Here is a 19,158-nt window from a genome sequence, read left to right on the forward strand (position 1 = left end):
TCAGGCTCCTCCCTTCAATGCACATGCCAATCAATGACAAAGGCACCCGGGTTACGTACAAGGCATTGACTGGGCTCAGTGTTGAAGGGAACTTCCTTCCAGGAGCTCACTTAGTTGTATAGACAAGAAATACATGCATGAAAAGACACAAGACAGTTCATCCATGCCAAATGTTTCATGCAGACAGTAAGTGCTGCAGAAAATCAAAGAAGGAAAGATTACCAGACCCTTCAATCAGATCTGCAGTTTCCCTAGACCATTTTCTTTGTTAAATCAGGAAATAGAAAAAGGTGTGTGTGTGTATCTATATATTTAAGTGCTATCCCATTAACTCGTTATTTTTACATTTTATTTTATTCTTGGGGTCGATTATATTAGTGATGATGCAATAGAAAACATTTTCCCTTGACAGTATCTTCTGCAACAGGAAACAAATATTTAAATAGTAAAAATGTCATTTTTAGCTATGCAACACTTTTATTGCATTTTTCTTAGTAAAATGATAGAAATTGAAAATGACCTTGAAAAACTCCAGCTCATTTATGTTTCCTGGTTATTCTTTCAGTTCAGTTCAGTTCACTCACTCAGTCATGTCCGACTCTTTGCAACCCCATGAATTGCAGCATGCCAGGCCTTCCTGTCCAACACCAACTCCCGGACTTCACTCAGATTCGTGTCCATTGAGTCAGTGATGCCATCCAGCCATCTCATCCTCTGTCGTCCCCTTCTCCTCCTGCCCCCAATCCCTCCCAGCATCAGAGTCTTTTCCAATGAGTCAACTCTTCGCATCAGGTGGCCAAAGTATTGGAGTTTCAGCTTTAGCATCATTCCTTCCAAAGAAATCCCAGGGTTGATCTCCTTCAGAATGGACTGGTTGGATCTCCTTGCAGTCCAAGGGACTCTCAAGAGTCTTCTCCAACACCACAGTTCAAAAGCATCAATTCTTTGGTACTCAGCCTTCTTCACAGTCCAACTTTCACATCCATACATGACTACTGGAAAAACCATAGCCTTGACTAGACAGACCTTAGTTGGCAAAGTAATATCTCTGCCTTTGAATATGCTATCTAGGTTGGTCATAATTTTCTTCCAAAGAGTAAGCATCTTTTAATTTCATGGCTGCAATCACCATCTGCTGTGATTTTGGAGCCCCCAAAAATAAAGTCTGACACCGTTTCCACTGTTTCTCCATCTATTTGCCATGAAGTGATGAGACCGGATGCCATGATCTTCGTTTTCTGAATGTTGAGCTTGAAGCCAACTCTTTCACTCTCCACTTTCACTTTCATCAAGAGGCTTTTTAGTTCCTCTTCACTTTCTGCCATAAGGGTGGTATCATCTGCGTATCTGAGGTTATTGATATTTCTCCTGGCAATCTTGATTCCAGCTTGTGTTTCTTCCAGTCCAGCATTTCTCATGATGTACCCTGCGTAGAAGTTAAACAAGCAGGGAGACAATATACAGCCTTGACGTACACCTTACCTATTTGGAACCAGTCTGTTGTTCCATGTCCAGTTCTAACTGCTGCTTCCTGACCTGCATACAGATTTCTCAAGAGGCAGGTCAGGTGGTCTGGTATTCCCATCTCTCTCGGAATTTTCCACAGTTTTTTGTGATCCACACAGTCAAAGGCTTTGGCATAGTCAATAAAGCAGAAATAGATGTTTTTCTGGAACTCTCTTGCTTTTTCCATGATCCAGCGGATGTTGGCAATTTGATCTCTGGTTCCTCTGCCTTTTCTAAAACCAGCTTGAACATCAGGAAGTTCACGATTCACATATTGCTGAAGCCTGGCTTGGAGAATTTTGAACATTGCTTTACTAGCATGTGAGATGAGTGCAATTGTGCAGTAGTTTGAGCATTCTTTGGCATTGTCTTTCTTTGGGATTGGAATGAAAACTGACCTTTTCCAGTCCTGTGGCCACTGCTGAGTTTTCCAAATTTGCTGGCATATTGAGTGCAGCACTTTCACAGCATCACCTTTCAAGATTTGAAACAGCTCAACTGGAATTCCATCACCTCCACTAGCTTTGTTCGTAGTGATGCTTCCTAAGGCCCACTTGACTTCACATTCCATGATGTCTAGCTCTAGATGAATGATCACACCATCGTGATTATCCGGGTTGTGAAGATCTTTTTTGTACAGTTCTTCTGTGTATTCTTGTCACCTCTTCTTAATATCTTCTGCTTCTGTTAGGTCCATACCATTTCTGTTCTTTATCGAGCCAATCTTTGCATGACATGTTCCCTTGGTATCTCTAATTTTCTTGAACAGATCTCTAGTCTTTCCCATTCTGTTGTTTTCCTCTGTTTCTTTGCATTGATCACTGAGGAACACTTTCTTATCTCTTCTTGCTATTCTTTGGAACTCTGCATTCAGATGCTTATATCTTTCCTTTTCTCCTTTGCTTTTTGCCTCTCTTCTTTTCACAGCTATTTGTAAGGCCTCCCCAGACAGCCATTTTGCTTTTTTGGATTTCTTTTCCATGGAGATGGTCTTGCTCCCTGTCTCCTGGACAATGTCACGAACCTCATTCCATAGTTCATCAGGCACTCTATCTATCAGATCTAGTCCCTTAAATCTATTTCTCACTTCCACTGTATAATCATAAGGGATTTGATTGAGGTCATACCTGAATGTCTAGCGGTTTCCCCTACTTTCTTCAATTTAAGTCTGAATTTGGTAATAAGGAGTTCATGATCTGAGCCACAGTCAGCTCCTGGTCTTGTTTTTGTTGACTGTATAGAGCTTCTCCATCTTTGGCTGCAAAGAATATAATCAATCTGATTTCACTGTTGACCGTCTGGTGATGTCCATGTGTAGAGTCTTCTCTTGTGTTGTTGGAAGAGGGTGTTTGCTATGACCAGTGCATTTTCATGGCAAAATTCTATTAGTCTTTGCCCTGCTTCAGTCCACATTCCAAGGCCAAATTTGCCTGTTACTCCAGGTGTTTCTTGACTTCCTACTTTTGCATTCCAGTCCCCTATAATGAAAAGGACATCTTTTTTGGGTGTTAGTTCTAAAAGGTCTCGTAGGTCTTCATAGAATCGTTCAACTTCAGCTTCTTCAGCATTACTGGTTGACCCTTTATTTTGAAATTTCCAGGAAAATATATGTTTTCCCCAAAGTTAGAGATTTTCTATTAGGCTCTGTATTGGTGATGTGATTGGTGCTTATTAAGGTGTCACACTTACATGAATATAGCTCCTACTACTAACCTCTGTGAATAGCTCTGTGTGTTTAAGGTTAGCAGTGCTGTAGGTAGACTGTGCTTTTATAGAAAATCTGGTTTTGAAAACATAGATTTACGTGGTAACCCAATTTGGAGTTCCAGAAGGATCCTTTGCTTTATAAAGGCCTTTTATATCCCCTTCCTAACATATTTATAAGATTCTATTTACAAATAATGTTCGGGGCGTATGTAAAGCTAGATGTGGTATCTTAGCTGCATTATGGTAACTTTTATCTGAAATACCAAAAGGGCTTTCACAAATACTTGAAAATAAATTACTTTTAACTTTCATACTAGAGTGAAATATGTGAAAACTCTGAGCATCTGCTATCAATCCACATTGTGACTGGGATAACTTGATCTTAAGAGATTCCGCCAATTTTCTAAGCTTGCCTAGCAACTCTGGAGCAGGACTAAAGGATGGACATGAGCCATATGACTTTAGCCTGGTGTGTTCACCACTGGAATCTGCTGAAAAACAGGTCTCTGCATTTTTTGAACATAGAAATTTCTAACTTACAACTTGACATCACATAACCAAAGCAGATTTCCAAAGTGACTTTCAAATCAAGCCTTCATTTTCAGGGGTTGCTCTCCGTAGCTCATTTTAGAATCATGGCTTTTCCCATTAGCAAATTACTATTGTTTTGTTATTTCCTTTTGCAAATTTTAATTCATTGCAGTTGTTGAAATTGGATGGGGGACAGTGGGTGGGAGGAGGAATTTCTATATAGTTATATTTTAAGCTGACTAGAGACCTAAAATTCAGAAGCTGAGAAATGGTTTCTGAAAGAGGCTTTTTGCTATTTTCTTAATAGCAACTCCTGATTCTTTGTATTTTAGTTTATCATCAAAGCACTTCCAACAAATCGTTGCTTCAGTTAGTCAACATGACCTCACTTACAGCTTTTACAGCTAAAACTTGAGAGTAGCTAAAGGAGGTCCAACTGGTAGTTTCTACCACAAGGACTTTGCTCCTGATCCAGGACTCTCTTCCACACACACTTGTCACCAGGATGGCATGAGTGACAGTCTACCTTTATCTGGCACTTTTACTAAAAAGCCATCTCTCAGGTCACAAAGTTAGAGATGACTGGGAACTTAGAAAACATCTAATCCGCCCCCTTTATTGTATAAGTGTTAGTTGCTCAATCGTGTCCAACTCTTGGCGACCCCAGGGACTATAGTCAGCCAGGCTCCTCTGTCCATGGGATTCTCCAAACAAGAATACTGGAATGGGTTGCCCTGCCCTCCTACAGGGGATCTTCCCGATCCAAAGATTGAACCCAGGTCTCCCACATTGCTGGCAGATTCTTTACCATCTAAGCCTTCAGGGAAGCCCACTTCTTTGTATACAGGAGGGGAAAAGAACCCCAAAGAACCCAGACCATTAGTCTCAGAAAGCTATATTGCTTGTGCTTGAGTTAGAGAAAAGATAAACTTATCAAAATGTTCCTTCTTCGCTGCTCAAAGTAATTAATACATAGGTAATGGAGAGCAGGTTTTAGAGGCCTCCTCTTCCTTCATTCAGCTGTGAGATGGGCAGGGCCACTAGCATTACCAACCTAGGGAAGGGCAGAGAATAAATTTAGAGGGAGCAAATTTTAACCAGAAATGCAAGCTAACCTGATGAAAAAACATAGACTGTTCATTCTCACTTGAGAAGAAAAAATATTCAGTGGGAAAAATCATTTTCAGAATCATGGCCTAAACAAGCAGGATTATTTATCTAAATTAAAGATAATCACTTATTCAGAAACAGTTTTCTCAGGGTTTTCAGAACATCAAGTGTCAAAAACCAGCTTCCAAAGCCACGTTCAGGCTAGGAATTGAGGCCTCCACTGAAGTCCTCCTATGAAAGGGACAGGATCATTCTGTGAATGTGGGGAAATGTGTGTGACAAGAAACTCTGTTGAAGCTAGGCAAAATGGAAAAAACACTGTCAGAAATAGCCATGATGTAAAAGGAAGGGCTAAAAATAAGTCATACTCAACACATCCATTCATCTTTTAAGAAGCATTCAAAAGCGACTTACTGTCTGACGCCTAATCTCTCTAGAGAGGAGTGTCACTATCTGGGTCATGGGGAGTCTGCACCCAGAGCTTTGCCTTCCCCACACCCTGTCTGCCTTCTCCCTGGTGTTCACGGGCCCAAGGCTACTGGTCCAGCTTCCTAGCTGCCCATCAGTTTAGCTTTGCCTTGACCCCAGCTTCTCCCAGCAGTAATAACACACGCCTTAGTGAGCAACGAGGGGCTGTATCACACAGTGGTGTTGTGTGAAGATGAGTTGTTTGAGGACAGGGGTCATGCTCAAGGTGCTTTGCATTGAGGTATCTGGGTGAAAAGGTCCAGAGAGAACACATTTGGGCTCACTCATGACTCACGCTTGGCCCCGGGAAACATTCAGACCTGGGAGTATCCCTACCTTTAAAGTCTTTCTCAGTGCATAAAGGATTGGGCCCATCCCTAGCTTTATTATCATATTTAATTAATTAATGACCCTGCGTGTGCCTGACCTAAATACCAAGTGTACCATGTAGAGACGCACCCTCCTCCATGCAAGACAGCCAAGATCAACACACAATGTGCAATCAGACCTCCCAGGAAGGTCTCTGTCCTCCCAGACCTCTGTCCTCAAAGCGGGGTAATTTACCAGAAGGTCTATTTGGAGTGTGAGAAGTCTGGGAGAAAAGCCTAATGGTAGTGTTTAGGCAAGGTTAGAGTTGAATGTGTTGAGACTAGCCAACATGAGTATCTAGTCCAATTAGCTGGCCTCTCATCATTTTCATTTTCTGAGAAGGGGACAGGGAATTCCTGGCTGCTCACCTACCTCAGGACCTTCAAGCCACCTAGGTGGACTACTAGGAAACTGATTTGTACTAGGGTCCCCAGGCACCTGGTTCAGAAGTCCTACCCATGAGCAAATAGGGTAGACAAATACTGCCTCAAATTCTCAGAAGATGAACTCACCCTTTGGTACACAGAGGTGAACATTTGACTTAGCTGGGAAATGCTTCTTTTGAGCACGAACATGGACACTTCTACTTTGATATGTGTAGCCTGCTACCTGGGGCACTTTATCCCTGGTATTTAAAGTGGAAAGAACAGGGCAAAGTTTGGAAGGCTCAAGAGAGGAGATTGAATGAATGATTGTAGATCTCTGCAGACACCTAACTATTCCAATGCTGTGAGCAGTAGGGGAACATCATTGAGAGAGCAGCTGAGAACACACTGCCTGCTGCCCCACTGGCCAGAACAGCCACAAAGGCCTCAGCAAGGAGGGTAGGTGGATGGACGGTTGGAGCACCTGTAAACGAACTAGACAAGGATATGAGGCCCAAATTACCAAGATGCACGCAAATGTCTCAAAAGGAAGAAGCAAGAGCCTGTTCAGACTTAAACGTATGCAAGAATTCAATTTCTCAGACCTGGTGGAAGCAGGAATTCCCTGAGGCATTTGAAGGAAGAGGGTGGAGCTGAGGGATGTGAATGCTCCTGCCCTAATTCTCAGACCTGAAGTTGGGTGTCCTGAGGGTTTGGCACCAGTGCACCCACGTCTCCCCACAGCAGAGGGGAGAGGAGGTGGGGAGGAGAAGGGGGGCCTCAATGCCAGCTCCACATTAGAATCACCTGGAAGCTTTCTAAATAATGGCCAGGCTCCACGTGCAGTGATTCCGATGTAGCTGGTCTGGAGTCCTTGTGCACAAGGTGACCAACGGGCAGCCATTAGCTAAAGGACTTGAAAGGCTAAACATCCATCAGGGATGATCCATAATCACAGAAGCAGCCTTAGTGAAGGTGAGTCTGGAAAACGAAATCATGACTAGTCTATTGGCACCCAAAACTTTCCAAGTTAGAGTCACTTACAGCTAATTACCAACTTCTCCCGATTGACCTCACACCTTTCTTAAGATGTAATGTCCATGACCCTCTGATGCTCACCCCTCCCTACCAGCTAACTCTTTTCACCTACTCATTTTTCATGTCTTGGACGCATCCCTGGCATCTTCTCTTGAAACAGCAGGGCCTTATGGTCCTTGCCCCTCCACCATGACCTCTGCCTGCCTTATGTCTGTGGAAAACTTTAGTCAAAGAATAAGTTTAATCAGAGAAGCAAGAAATGGGGAAATGAAGGAAAACTGTCAAAGAAGACTAAACAGTAATACTGTAGTCATGAAGCATAGTCAAGGACCTTTAGTTCTTTCTCAGGAGCTAGAGGTAATATTCAGAGCCATATCCTTATAGATACTAAAATACCAGGTGGAAAGTTAATTACACGATGACCAGACCATACCCAGGACATGAGCTGCCACAGTTCTAAGAACTGGCCTCAGAGAAATGGGAACAAATGGACTCTGGAACTGAAGACTGGTGGTGGCCTAGTCACGAACTCATGTCCAACTCTTGCGACCCCATGGACTATAGCCTGCCAGGCTCCTCCATCCATGGATTCTCCAGGCTAGAATACCGGAGTGGGTTGCCATTTCCTTCTCCAGGGGATCTTCCTGACCCAGGAATTGAACCCAGGTCTCCTGCATTGCGGGCAGGTTTTTTACTGACTGAGCTATGAGGGAAGCCCTGGAACTGAAGATTAACTATATCTAAAACAACAAAGATGATGCTGGGCAGACCACCGATGACCAACCTGAAGATGACTGTTACAGATGACTGTGCTGTTTCTGCATGTAGTTCTCTCCCCCGCCCCACCCCACACACTTTTGCATATAAAAGCCCTTTCCCTCACTGGTTGTCAGTGCAGGAGAATCGGCCTTTGGACAGATGCCTGCCACCCCTCTTCTTGTAGTTACTGGCATCTGAAATAAAGCAAACTTTCCTTTCCACCAACTTGGCCTGTTTATTGGCTTTTCAATGGTGAGCAGCTGGACCCCACAAACATAGGTTTCGATAACATATTCACCTCTAACATAAAGTGGCGGAGAAGGAAATGGCAACCCACTCCAGTGTTCTTGCCTGGAGAATCCCAGGGACGGCGGAGCCTGGTGGGCTGCAGTCTATGGGGTCACACAGAGTTGGACGCAACTGAGCGACTTCACTTTCAGTTTTCCTTTCATGCATTGGAGAAGGAAATGGCAACCCACTCCAGTGTTCCTGCCTGGAGAATCCCGGGGACGGGGGAGCCTGGTGGGCTGCCGTCTATGGGGTCGCACAGAGTCGGATGCGACTGAAGTGACTTAGCAGCAGCAGCAAGATAAAAGTGGAGCCCTCTCTACTGATTGCTATGCATGTGCGCATGCTCAGTGGTTTCCGTTGTGTCCGACTCTGCGATCCCAGGGACTGTAGCCTGCCTGGTTCCTCTGTCCGTGGGATTCTCCAGGCAAGAATACTGGAGTGGGTTGCCCTTCCCTTCTCCAGAGGATCTTCCCAACCCATGAATCGGGCCTGCATCTCCTGAGGCTCCTGTGTTGGCAGGCGGATTCTTTACCACCAGTGCCACCTGGGAAGCCCACTGCTTGCTGTAGAACTAAACTCCCTTATGATATTTTGCTCACTTATAATTATTTAATTAGTTATTATTATGAGTCCCCACTATACTGTAAACTCCATGGAAATGGGTAATATCTCCTTTTCATTCTCAGCTCTTTTCTTAGTATCTGGCACATATGGGACACAGAAGAGATGTATATTACTAAACCAGATCAAACTGATACAAAAGGACCTTGCCAATACAGTATTCCCTGTGGATGCCTCTGAAAAAGCCTGATCTTGGCCAAGTTTATGCATAGGAGTTGGAGGGTTATCTTCCACCAGCTGATCCTGTCCAGTGAAATCAACCTAGCCCACAAGGAAGAAGTAATTCATTTAAACTGAGTTATTGAGCAACAGACCTAAGACATAAGCAGGGCAGATTAGAGATGTTTATTTTCATCTGGTGCAAAGATCTTGACCTAGAGGTCCTTGCCTTACCAGGACCAGCCGGCAGAGCAACCTCAACTCTCAGCTTCCTCCAACGCTGTGCTTTACCTGCATCTTGGAACTCGCAGGCACTCCCTGCTGGAGAACTTCACGAAGTATTTACTCTCTTCAAACCTCCAGCTTTCCGCTCGTCCTCCACAGATGAAATTCTCCTCCTACTTTACATGAAAAAGAAAACTGAGCAATAGGGAACAGCTCAACTTACTGCCACTAAACCAGGCACCTCATTCCATCCACACTGATGGCCTCTGTCCCTCTCATTATGTGCTGTGGACAGGGTTGATCCCCGTCTGTGCACAGGATCCTCAAGGACCTCACTGAATAGACCACTCCCCAGCCCCCATCTTTGGGTTCTTCCTTCATCGTGTCTCTCCCGTCCACACTCAATATCATAAAAGCAATGCAAAGCAAAGTTGACTTGAACCCTACTTCCCCCTGCAGCTACCCCCTCTCTCTTTGCTGTGTCCCACAAGCCAAACTTCTTGAAAGATGGTGATGCTCATTGTCTTCATTTCCCTGTTACCGCCCCCCCACTCCTCATCACATTCGCATCTGTCTGCTGAGCCCACAGTGAATCCACTGAACCCACCAATGAGGAATAAGCCGCTCAACCTGGTGTCACGCCCCAGTCCCCTCCTCACCCAACTTCTCAGCATCATTCAGCACCTGGACTACTCCCTCTGTCCTGAATTGTTTCCTCAGTTCATTTTATGGATGAGGTCATGGATACACAGAGAAGTTATGTCACTTACCCCACGTCACACGATACGTTGGTGGCAGCACTAGGACTCAGCCCTAACCCCCTTGACTCTAAGTTCAGTTCACCCTCCTGCCACGATACAGCCCCTCCCAGGGTTAAGGTCATCAGGTGGATGGTGAAAATGGGAAACAGACACCAGGCAAAAAAGGGGTAAAGCTGTTTAGAGCAAAGGGTGGGGAACAAGAGAGAAGGAAAAGAAAGGAGGAAAAAAGAGGCAAAGAATTTGGGTGGGAGAAACCAAAAAGAGAGAGTTCATGCCAAAGATAGATGATATACTGTAAAAGAGCACATCCTACCTAAAGAAGAATTTCTTCTAAAGAAGCTAAGATGCTGTTTGTCACTAATATTCCAATAATATTAACTAAGATTCTAAAAATTAAAAGTGATCTTTGTAGTCATGTATTTTTGTTCCTACTTTAAAATGTGGACCTATGATAATTGGAAGTAAGGATAATATGTTGAATTCTCAGCAGCATATGCATGTTTGGTATTGAGAAAGCTATTTTGATAAACAGAGTGTTCCTATGTGTGCTGAATAAAACGATACACTGATTTTACTAAAATTAAATGGATACCGCTCATTTCACGGATCCAGGGTTTACTTTCTATTGTATTGTATTGTATCCAGCATTTGTGTTGTCATCCCTAGTCAGGGATGTTTCCTCCGGAAAATCACCCCTGCCAAGAACCATTTTCCATGAAGCTCAGCCTTTTTCCTCTCTGTAACTATGATACTCTGGTCTTGCTTCTAAACAACAGGATAGCCACAGGCAGACTCTGGGCTACACCCACATTCAAGAAATATTTAATGAAAGTCTTTCTATTTTCCTGGAGAGACTGTTGCAGGTCACTAATGGCAAAATCAATAGGAAAAAAATTACTCTAATTTGGGAAATTCTGGTTTCTCCAACCAGTGATACAGAGAAGACAGGAAATAATCTGCTCAGTTCAAATAGCAATGGTGATTTGCAACCAGGCTAGAAATGTTAAAGAGTTGCCTAGAAGTTAGGGGGACCCTGGAGCTGGCTCCAGACTCAGAAAATTCTGGACCTTTGAGATGAATTGGAAAACAAACAAACAAACAATAAACAAGAGGCTTCATGTCAACTTGTGTACCAGAAAGAGAATATGTGCTGTAGCTAGACTTCCAGAAAAAAAGAGGCCCGGCTATAGCAAAATTCCCTCTCACCGTCTACAGAGCCCTTGCTCTTGGTAGCAGAGAGGAGTCTGACCTGGTACCTACTGCATGGGGACATATTTTTAATTTATTCTAATTTTAAGTTCACCATCTGTCATCTTTTAATAGGTTATGACATGGTAACCAACAACCCTAAAATCTCAGTGGCTTCCCAAACAAAGGGTTTTTGTTTCATTTTGTTTGGTTTTTCTCCTTGCTCACATTATGTATCAGCTGCAAGTTAGCTCCCTGAATTTTCTTTATTCTGGAATTCAGGCTAAAAGGGCAGCCTCTTTCTGTAATATGCTGTCCTCTTGGAGTCAGGAAAGGTGAACAAGCTGGCTAAAGGAAAGACCAATGCCTCCTGGAGCTTTCTTTGGGGATTGGTACCTTTTGCCTCCACTCATGTTCCCTGGCCAAGCTGCTGCCCACGGGGGAGGGCAGGGCTCTCCTCCACTGGGGCTCCAAGTCATGGACAGGGCACGCAGAGTGTAGGGAGGGATGGTGAACACTCTAGAAGGACTACACAACCTACTACACGGTCGCAGACTCAGCTGTTTGTCTGGGTCCTGGAAACAATATTGCGTTACTCAAAAATTAGAATAGAGTTCATGGCCCTCTGGGTTCTAGTTCCCCTGCCAAGGATCGAAACTGTGGCCCTTGCATTGGGAGCATGGAGTCTGAATCACTGAACCACCAGGAAAGTCCCTGAATTCATGCCTTTTTAACATGTTCTGACCAGTATTTTTCAAGCTGAGGGCATCACTATTAAGTTATTATTTTAAAACTAGAAATGAGTTAAGGTCAAGCTTGACAGAAGTGTGGAAGAGTGGTTTTTCCCCATCCATCTTTTCCCCATCACTTACAATGGGTGGGTCTGATGTGGTTCCAACATTTTCCAAAATTGGACAAGATGGAAAAATAGGAAAATATCGATAGGATGTTTTCTGTAGGGCTGAGGCTTGGCTACTTTATGTGGAAAACATGGGGGATTTTGAGTGGAAACTATAAAAGAAAAATCCAATTTTGAATAATTTCTGAGCCAACTTTCCCTACACATATGTTTAGATAAAGCAAAGAGGAAAAGCAAGCCTGAAGATCAGCTGCTTTTTAAAAATTGAGTTTACTTTTTTTTTTTATGAAGATCAGCTTCAGACATCAATGATTCTGAAATGCAAATCCAACTCCAGGCGAAAGATTTTCAGTAGACAATTTGCCTAGATGATTTCCCTCTGGCATCTTCAGGCATTCAGCACCTTTACTCTGCCCTCTGCCAGCAGAGAGCACCCTACAGCACAGTCTGGACCCAAAATCTACAAAATCATCAAAAATGTAGGAAGCATGTAGTCAGGGCTGGGAACTGTGCCAGCTGGAGAACTCTTGATGGTTTCACACAGCCTCTCCCTAAGGAGTCAGCGATGCCAGAGTGGGCCCAAACAAGTAAATGGGAAGTTGTTCTAGAGTGCTAACTGCAGCAAGGTGGAGCACACAGACAGCTTGTCAAGTGCAATGGAGGGGAGTAGAATTCACTCGTGCAAAGTAGGAAAAGAGGTCCTGAGAGAAGGATGTGTAAGGTGAGAAATGAAAGGTGAGGTGGAGATAGACCTCAGGTGATGGGGCTTCCAGCTGCAGATCTCGAGGAGATGGGGTGAAATGGTGAAGGGCCAATGTGCCTCCCCACCCACCTACCATCAGTGCTAAGGTTTTGAGCAGCATTTGGGATCTTAGTTAACTAACTAGCTATTGAACCGGGGTCCCCAGGAGTGAAAGTGTAAGGTCCTAACCACTGGACTGCCGGGGAAGTCCTTGTGCTGAGCTTATGGGTGGCCGTGCCCTGTTACAGTCTTAAGAAAAATCTCAACTCCAGTTTCAGTGTTTTCAAAAAATCCTTATAAACTTTCATAATTCAGTTTGAAAAATAATTGAACCAAAATGTTTTTGAAAAAGATAGTAAGATACCCATGCACCTGCCTACCTAGAATTAACAAATATTAATATTATATCACATTTTATCTGTGTCACATTTAACTTTATTATCATAAAGTTAAAGTCTTCTATAAATCTTTCCCTCAACACAATTTCTCCTAATTCCTCTCTTCACAGTTAATTGCTGTCATGAATTTTGTGATCACAGTCCTTGTTTTTGTTTTCTAAATATAGATTAATAAACAACACATTATTTTATGAGTGTGTAAATTTTATGTAAATGATTGACTGGACTATAAATAATCTTCTGCAACTTGAATATTTCTCAACATTGTGTTTTCAAGGTCACTTTTACATGAATGAAGTCCATCATGTAAATATACCAAAGTTATTTTGGCTATACCACTGCTATGAACATATAGGTTGGCCTCAATTTTTGGCTCTTACTAGAAGGACTGCAATAAAAGCCTTTGTATGAGGTTTATTTATCTACTTGTTCATGTTTACACATTTCACTAAGGTACTTACCTGAAAATGCAGTTGCTTGGCCATTGAAAACATGTTTTAAATTTTGCTAGAAATTAATATCTCTTATAATAAACTATCAGTTTGTAGCTATTTCCTTTTTGAAGTCTTGGTGAGGATATTTCTTTTCTCCTGATCCTCGGTGATTGTTTGAAAGTCCCATGTTAATTTTATTTAATTTGCAAATTCTATTTAATCTGCAAATTCTCAAATGAAGGAAGAACTCTGCAGATACACTCTGTTAAATAATTGGATGTGTCCCTTCTCACCTCTGGTCCCTCTGGTTTTTTGATTCATTTCTCATATCTGTAAATCCAGCACTCTCCCCTCTCCACACTCCATGTGGATGACTTCGCTTCTTTTCTTCATGGAAGAAATAGAAAGAATCAGAGGAGAACGACCTGGTAAACCATCTCCAGATTTGCTGATGTTCCGTGTTTGTATATCCTACCTGCCTTTACCCCAGTGACACATGGAAAATGTCCCCGTTCCTCCTTCAGGCTGGCACCTCCACTTGGAACCTAACTTCCAGCTCTTGTCTTCAGGTCCATTATTTTTCAAATTCTTTCCTTATGTTTTATAATAAGATTCAGCATACATTTCCTGTAAAGAGCCAGATAGTAAGCATTTTAGGCTTCATGGGCCTAATGTTTTTCCAAAGAAACTTTATTTATAAAGGTAGGCAGACATCTGATCAGGCTGGTAACAATAGCTTATCCATTCCTGTCGTTAATAAATTCTCCAGACTGACTGGAGTTTATCCCCCCAGCAGTTGAGGGTGGTGCTATGATATCACCCATGTGAATAAATGCTGTTTGTACTATGAAACATCCTAATTACTCTACTGAGTTAAAATGCAATGAGAATCTGTGTTGTAAAAAGGAAAGTGCATTTTTAGTTTTGTTGATTTCAAGAAAGCTTTCCCTTAACCTTCACACTGGCCTCCTATCTCAATTTCAAGTCCTCAGGAGGACTTCCTCCTCAGGCCTTCCTACACTCCCATCTCTACTTTCTTATTCAGATATAACTTTCTTCATAGCACTTGCTGTTGAGTTACAACATTTGTTTTTTATTTATTTTATTTCCCACTTTGAAAGTAAGCTCCTTGAAAGCAATTATTTACCCAGTGGCAAGACTAGTGTCTGGCATATAGTAGGTACTCAGTAAACACTGGCTGAATGAATGATTTTGCCCTTGAAGGATTTTATGCATAGCTCCAAGACTATTTCCTCATATCCCACACATTTTCATCCAGTGTGGCTCAACTGGACTGTGGCAAGATGCTCTGACACTCAGAACATCCAAAATAGGTGAAAATGTACCTCTTCCAGCATGCGGTGCTCTTATTGCCTTCACACATTCATATCCTGCCATCAACATCATCAGTCCACCCCAACCCATCTCTCTCCACCCCCTGCGTGGTACAGAGACAGTTCCCCGTATCTCTGGGTGATTCAGCTTTTACCTGCTGGGCCAGGGACAACGGGAGGGTGGTCGAAGGTTGTTCAGATTTGCTCTCTTTCTAGAGATGAAGAATTAGAAGACCACAGAATGTGTTTCTCAATCCAATTCCACCATCCTGTAGTTCATGGAAATTCCTCCTAGATTCTGGCAATAGCTTGATTATTAGTACTAGCTCTAGCCAGTGTAAAAAGTTCACATCCATTTCTGGGTTTTATGAGATTTAGTGGAAAGTTGGGAGAGAAATGCAGTGGGGGCAGGGGGTTGTCTTCAAACCACATTCTGTTGTCAAATGGAACTTCCTCTCTCCCATTATTTCAAAATGTGTAACCCCGGTCAATGAATACTTTTTTGCCTTCCTCCTCAGGCCTCTTATACCTGGAAACTAGAACACAAAGGTAATGAGTAATTAGGCAGAGTCTATAATTTTCATTATAGTGTTTATTTAGTCATTTCTTGAAAGCTACTTTTGGAAGTGTGAGGTTTACACTAAAAGAAAGTTAAATCTGAAGCTCACTTTTTTATGATTCTAGATATGAATGGAACACATTTGGTGAGAATGTGAAGTGACAGGCAGCCCTTTCTATAGAGACAGGCTGTGATTCTGCCTGCTTGTCCCTCCCCACCCTTACCCCAGCTGTGAATATAGCAGCTCTGCCCTGTAAATACATATGACAATTAGAGAGGCGGCTCTTCCAGGCCTCCTCAAGACGTGGCTCTCCAGCCATGAGTGCCTTTCTGCAGCTGGGCGTCCACTTGAGGGAGGGGGCAGCTCATTGGAGGGAAACAAGTTCTCCTGTTGTAATGGGTTTGGAATGTAGACGTGGGATCTGTCAAAGGAACGTCTCTGTTCTGCATGCTGACAGCTTATGCTCGCTCCATGACACGTGCGCTGCAGAAGCATGACCTGAAACTGATGTGTCTTGGCAGAAACAAGCTGGGAGCTTTCAAGCTCTTGCTGTCTGCCTTTCTCTTTCCTCCCCAATGGTATTGAACTGTTGAAGGGGTGGAGGGGGCATGTAACTGTCAGAAGAGGGTTCCCAGCTTCACCATCAAGCCAGTTCTGTAGCCACTAATTCCAGGAGAAGGTGATTTCCTGATTCTCGGAAGATAATGTTATCTGCATGTGGGAATTTACTAACCATCATAAAAACTCCGGGATGAAATACCTGCAAAATAGGAACCGAAACAATGAAAAAACAAAAGGAACTTTGTAAACACAAGGAAATGTGACCATTTAGATAACAAGTAATACAAAAAAGGGAACAATGACCTGGTTATCCAGTTCAATATACACACTCAATTTTGATGTTGGAAGATAAAGAATCTATTATGATCAGCTTTGATTATCTATCCAATGAAAGTCAACTCTTTTCTGTATACCTTTAAAATTTGTTTTGGGGAGTGAGGAGAAATGAAGTTTAGCTTTTGAAAATCCTACCCAAGTCATCCAGCAGTATAGTCATCAATTCTCTCAACAAATATTTAAAGAATATTTACTCTTTGTTAGGTCCTGGGAATGCAATGGGGTAGAGGTAAAAGATGATTCCCAAAGGGTCTCTTCTTTATCAAAGGCAGAGACTGATAAAAACAAGTATGGGAGTAAAATATCTGATAAGTTATAAAGTATAAATACATAAGTATATGAAGGAATCCAGTGAAGGACTGAGAAAGGATATGAATGAAGAGAAAGAACATCTTAAGTGGGCATGGACTTTTAAGGTAAGATTCAAAGGATGAGACAGTCCTATGAGAGTAGTCAGGTGAGGTAGCGGAAAGAGCATCCAGGTAGAGGAAAGAGTAGCTTCAAAGGCTCTGTCATAGGAAAGAGCATGATTTGTTCAAGGAATGAAAGAAAAGCAGTGTGGCAGAGTTAGCAAGGCTGAGAGAGGTAAAAAGGGAGTTGAACAGACACCCAAGGGCAGAATCTCTTTTATATAAAGTTAGCTAATAAACCCTCTGTGCTCACACACATTTTGCATTCATGTTGCTATAGCAAATATATGATTCTGCTCTTTGATTACAGTTAATTATTCAAAATTCAATTGTGAAGTCCTTGGGGGCAAGACCTTGACTGATTCTGACATGACCATTTCTATGAATGCTACATCATCCAGCAGCTAGTACCTAGCAAATTTGTAAAGTAGGAGAAAATAATAGTGGCTCACAAGGTTGTTGTGAGGATTAAATGAGATAATACATTTAAATAATGATGGTATAACTAACCTTTATTATACTTTGTTCTACAATTGAATTAATTGGCTTAAAGTCACACAAATAGTAATGGGTACAACACAAGAGATGCAGGTTTGATCCCTGGGTCAGGAAGATCCCCTGGAGAAGGAAATGGCAACCCACTTCAGTATTCTTGTTTGGAAAAGCCCATGGACAGAGGAGCCTGGTGGGCTACAGTCCATGGGGCTGCAAAGATTTGGACATGATTCAGTGACTAAACAACAAGAACAACACTCACAGATTTGTGACTATTATTATCACTTTAACAAAAGGGTGTTGGATCAAAACTGAAAAAATGACTTGGCAAAAACTATAGATTATATATAAAAGCCTTTGTGTTTAGGGATAATTCCATTCATCATTCTATTAGTTTGCTATTTAATCTGCTGTTTTATTTTTCTGTGTGAGTGGGCTGTGACTATATGATTAAAAATCACCAGATCAGGAAAATGAATTTACTGTCGTCAGTAGACGGAAAACCACATCAGATTAACTGCAAGACTAATTCAGCTATGCACAAATTAGATGTTAAGATAGATGAAAAGAATCCAATTTGACCAAGAAAATGATTTTGAGACTGCATAGATCAAACTAAGTTTCTTCCTTTGTGTGAGTGATTCAGTTCCATTCAAACCTTCAAATATACAGTGCAAGGCACGGCAGGGACAACAAGAAAAATAAGCACCATCCCTTGTTGCCAAGGAGTTCATAATCAAGTTTGACGATCTTGAGGGTGGGGGTGGAGGGAGTAAGATGTTACACAAATAACCCTAACATGAGGGAGGCTAAGATTTGTTTCATGAGGTTTCAGTGAATCCTGAGATTCTCAGAAACAGATTGTTTCTCCAGTGAGGAAATTACAGAGAGAAGGAGAGTTGTTGAAAGGCTGGTGATGGGCAAGTGGGATACTGGTTCTCAAAATGAAGAGGGTGAAGCATTTTCCTCCCTGCACTTTCTTGGAAATATGATTCTAAGTAAGATTCTAGGATTACTTATTAACAGGATGGTAGGGAGAGCTTATAGGCGTCCCTGGTGGCTCAGTGGGAAAGATACGCCTGCAGTGGAGGAGATGAGGGTTCACTCCCTGGGTCGGGAAGATCCTCTGGAAAAAGAAACGGCAACCCACTCCAGTATTCTTGCCTGAAGAATCCCATGGACAGAGGAGCCTGGAGGCCTACAAATCCATGGGGTTGCAAAGAGGTGGACATGACTTAACAACAAGAGAGAACTTATACACAGGAGGAATCTGGTGATTAATAGATATTATTGAAGAGGTAATGTCAAATGAATCTTTTTTTTTTTCAGGTTGTCATGGTTATTAAATTGACACAAGTGAAAAATGTGATACATATAGAGCAGCCAAGTTGCAAGATGGGCCTGGGGACAAAACAGAAGAAAAATGAGGTACATTTAAATAGATGAATTGAACAATTGTATTCAAAAGATGCTAATTAACAGATAGATGTTACTCTGAAGAACACTCTTTAGTGTCTTTTCATAAGTCTCTAACTTTAACACTGTTGTATTCATATTTAATATAAAAAAACTTGGATAAAGGTATAGAAGACACATTCATTAATCTGCATGTGACCTGGAGCTGGGAAGAATGGCAAACAAACACTGACAAAAATCAGGATTGAAAAAGATCTTCATTAGGTTGAAATGCGGAGAAGGCAATGGCACCCCACTCCAGTACTCTTGCCTGGAAAATCCCATGGACAGAGGAGCCTGGTAGGCTGCAGTCCATGGGGTCACTAGGAGTAGGACACGACTGAGCGACTTCACTTTCCCTTTTCACTTTCATGCACTTTCATGCATTGGAGAAAGAAATGGCAACCCACTCCAGTGTTCTTGCTTGGAGAATCCCAGGGACAGAGGAGCCTGGTGGGCTGCCGTCTATGGGGTCA

The 19,158-nt window shown here is 42.4% G+C and overlaps 1 long non-coding RNA gene across 1 annotated transcript; it reads right to left on the bottom strand.

Annotated features, from left to right (window-relative positions):
* Positions 1-4,724: 4,724 nt before the first annotated feature.
* Positions 4,725-17,258, bottom strand: LOC120854777. Its single transcript, XR_005719057.1, has 4 exons — positions 15,021-17,258; positions 14,007-14,158; positions 9,216-9,322; positions 4,725-4,798 (listed from the first exon to the last, which is right to left on the bottom strand). It is a non-coding gene; the product is annotated as an uncharacterized LOC120854777 (long non-coding RNA).
* Positions 17,259-19,158: the final 1,900 nt, after the last annotated feature.

Source organism: Oryx dammah, unplaced genomic scaffold (assembly GCF_014754425.2).
Source record: "Oryx dammah isolate SB20612 unplaced genomic scaffold, SCBI_Odam_1.1 HiC_scaffold_27, whole genome shotgun sequence".
NCBI lineage: Eukaryota > Metazoa > Chordata > Mammalia > Artiodactyla > Bovidae > Oryx > Oryx dammah.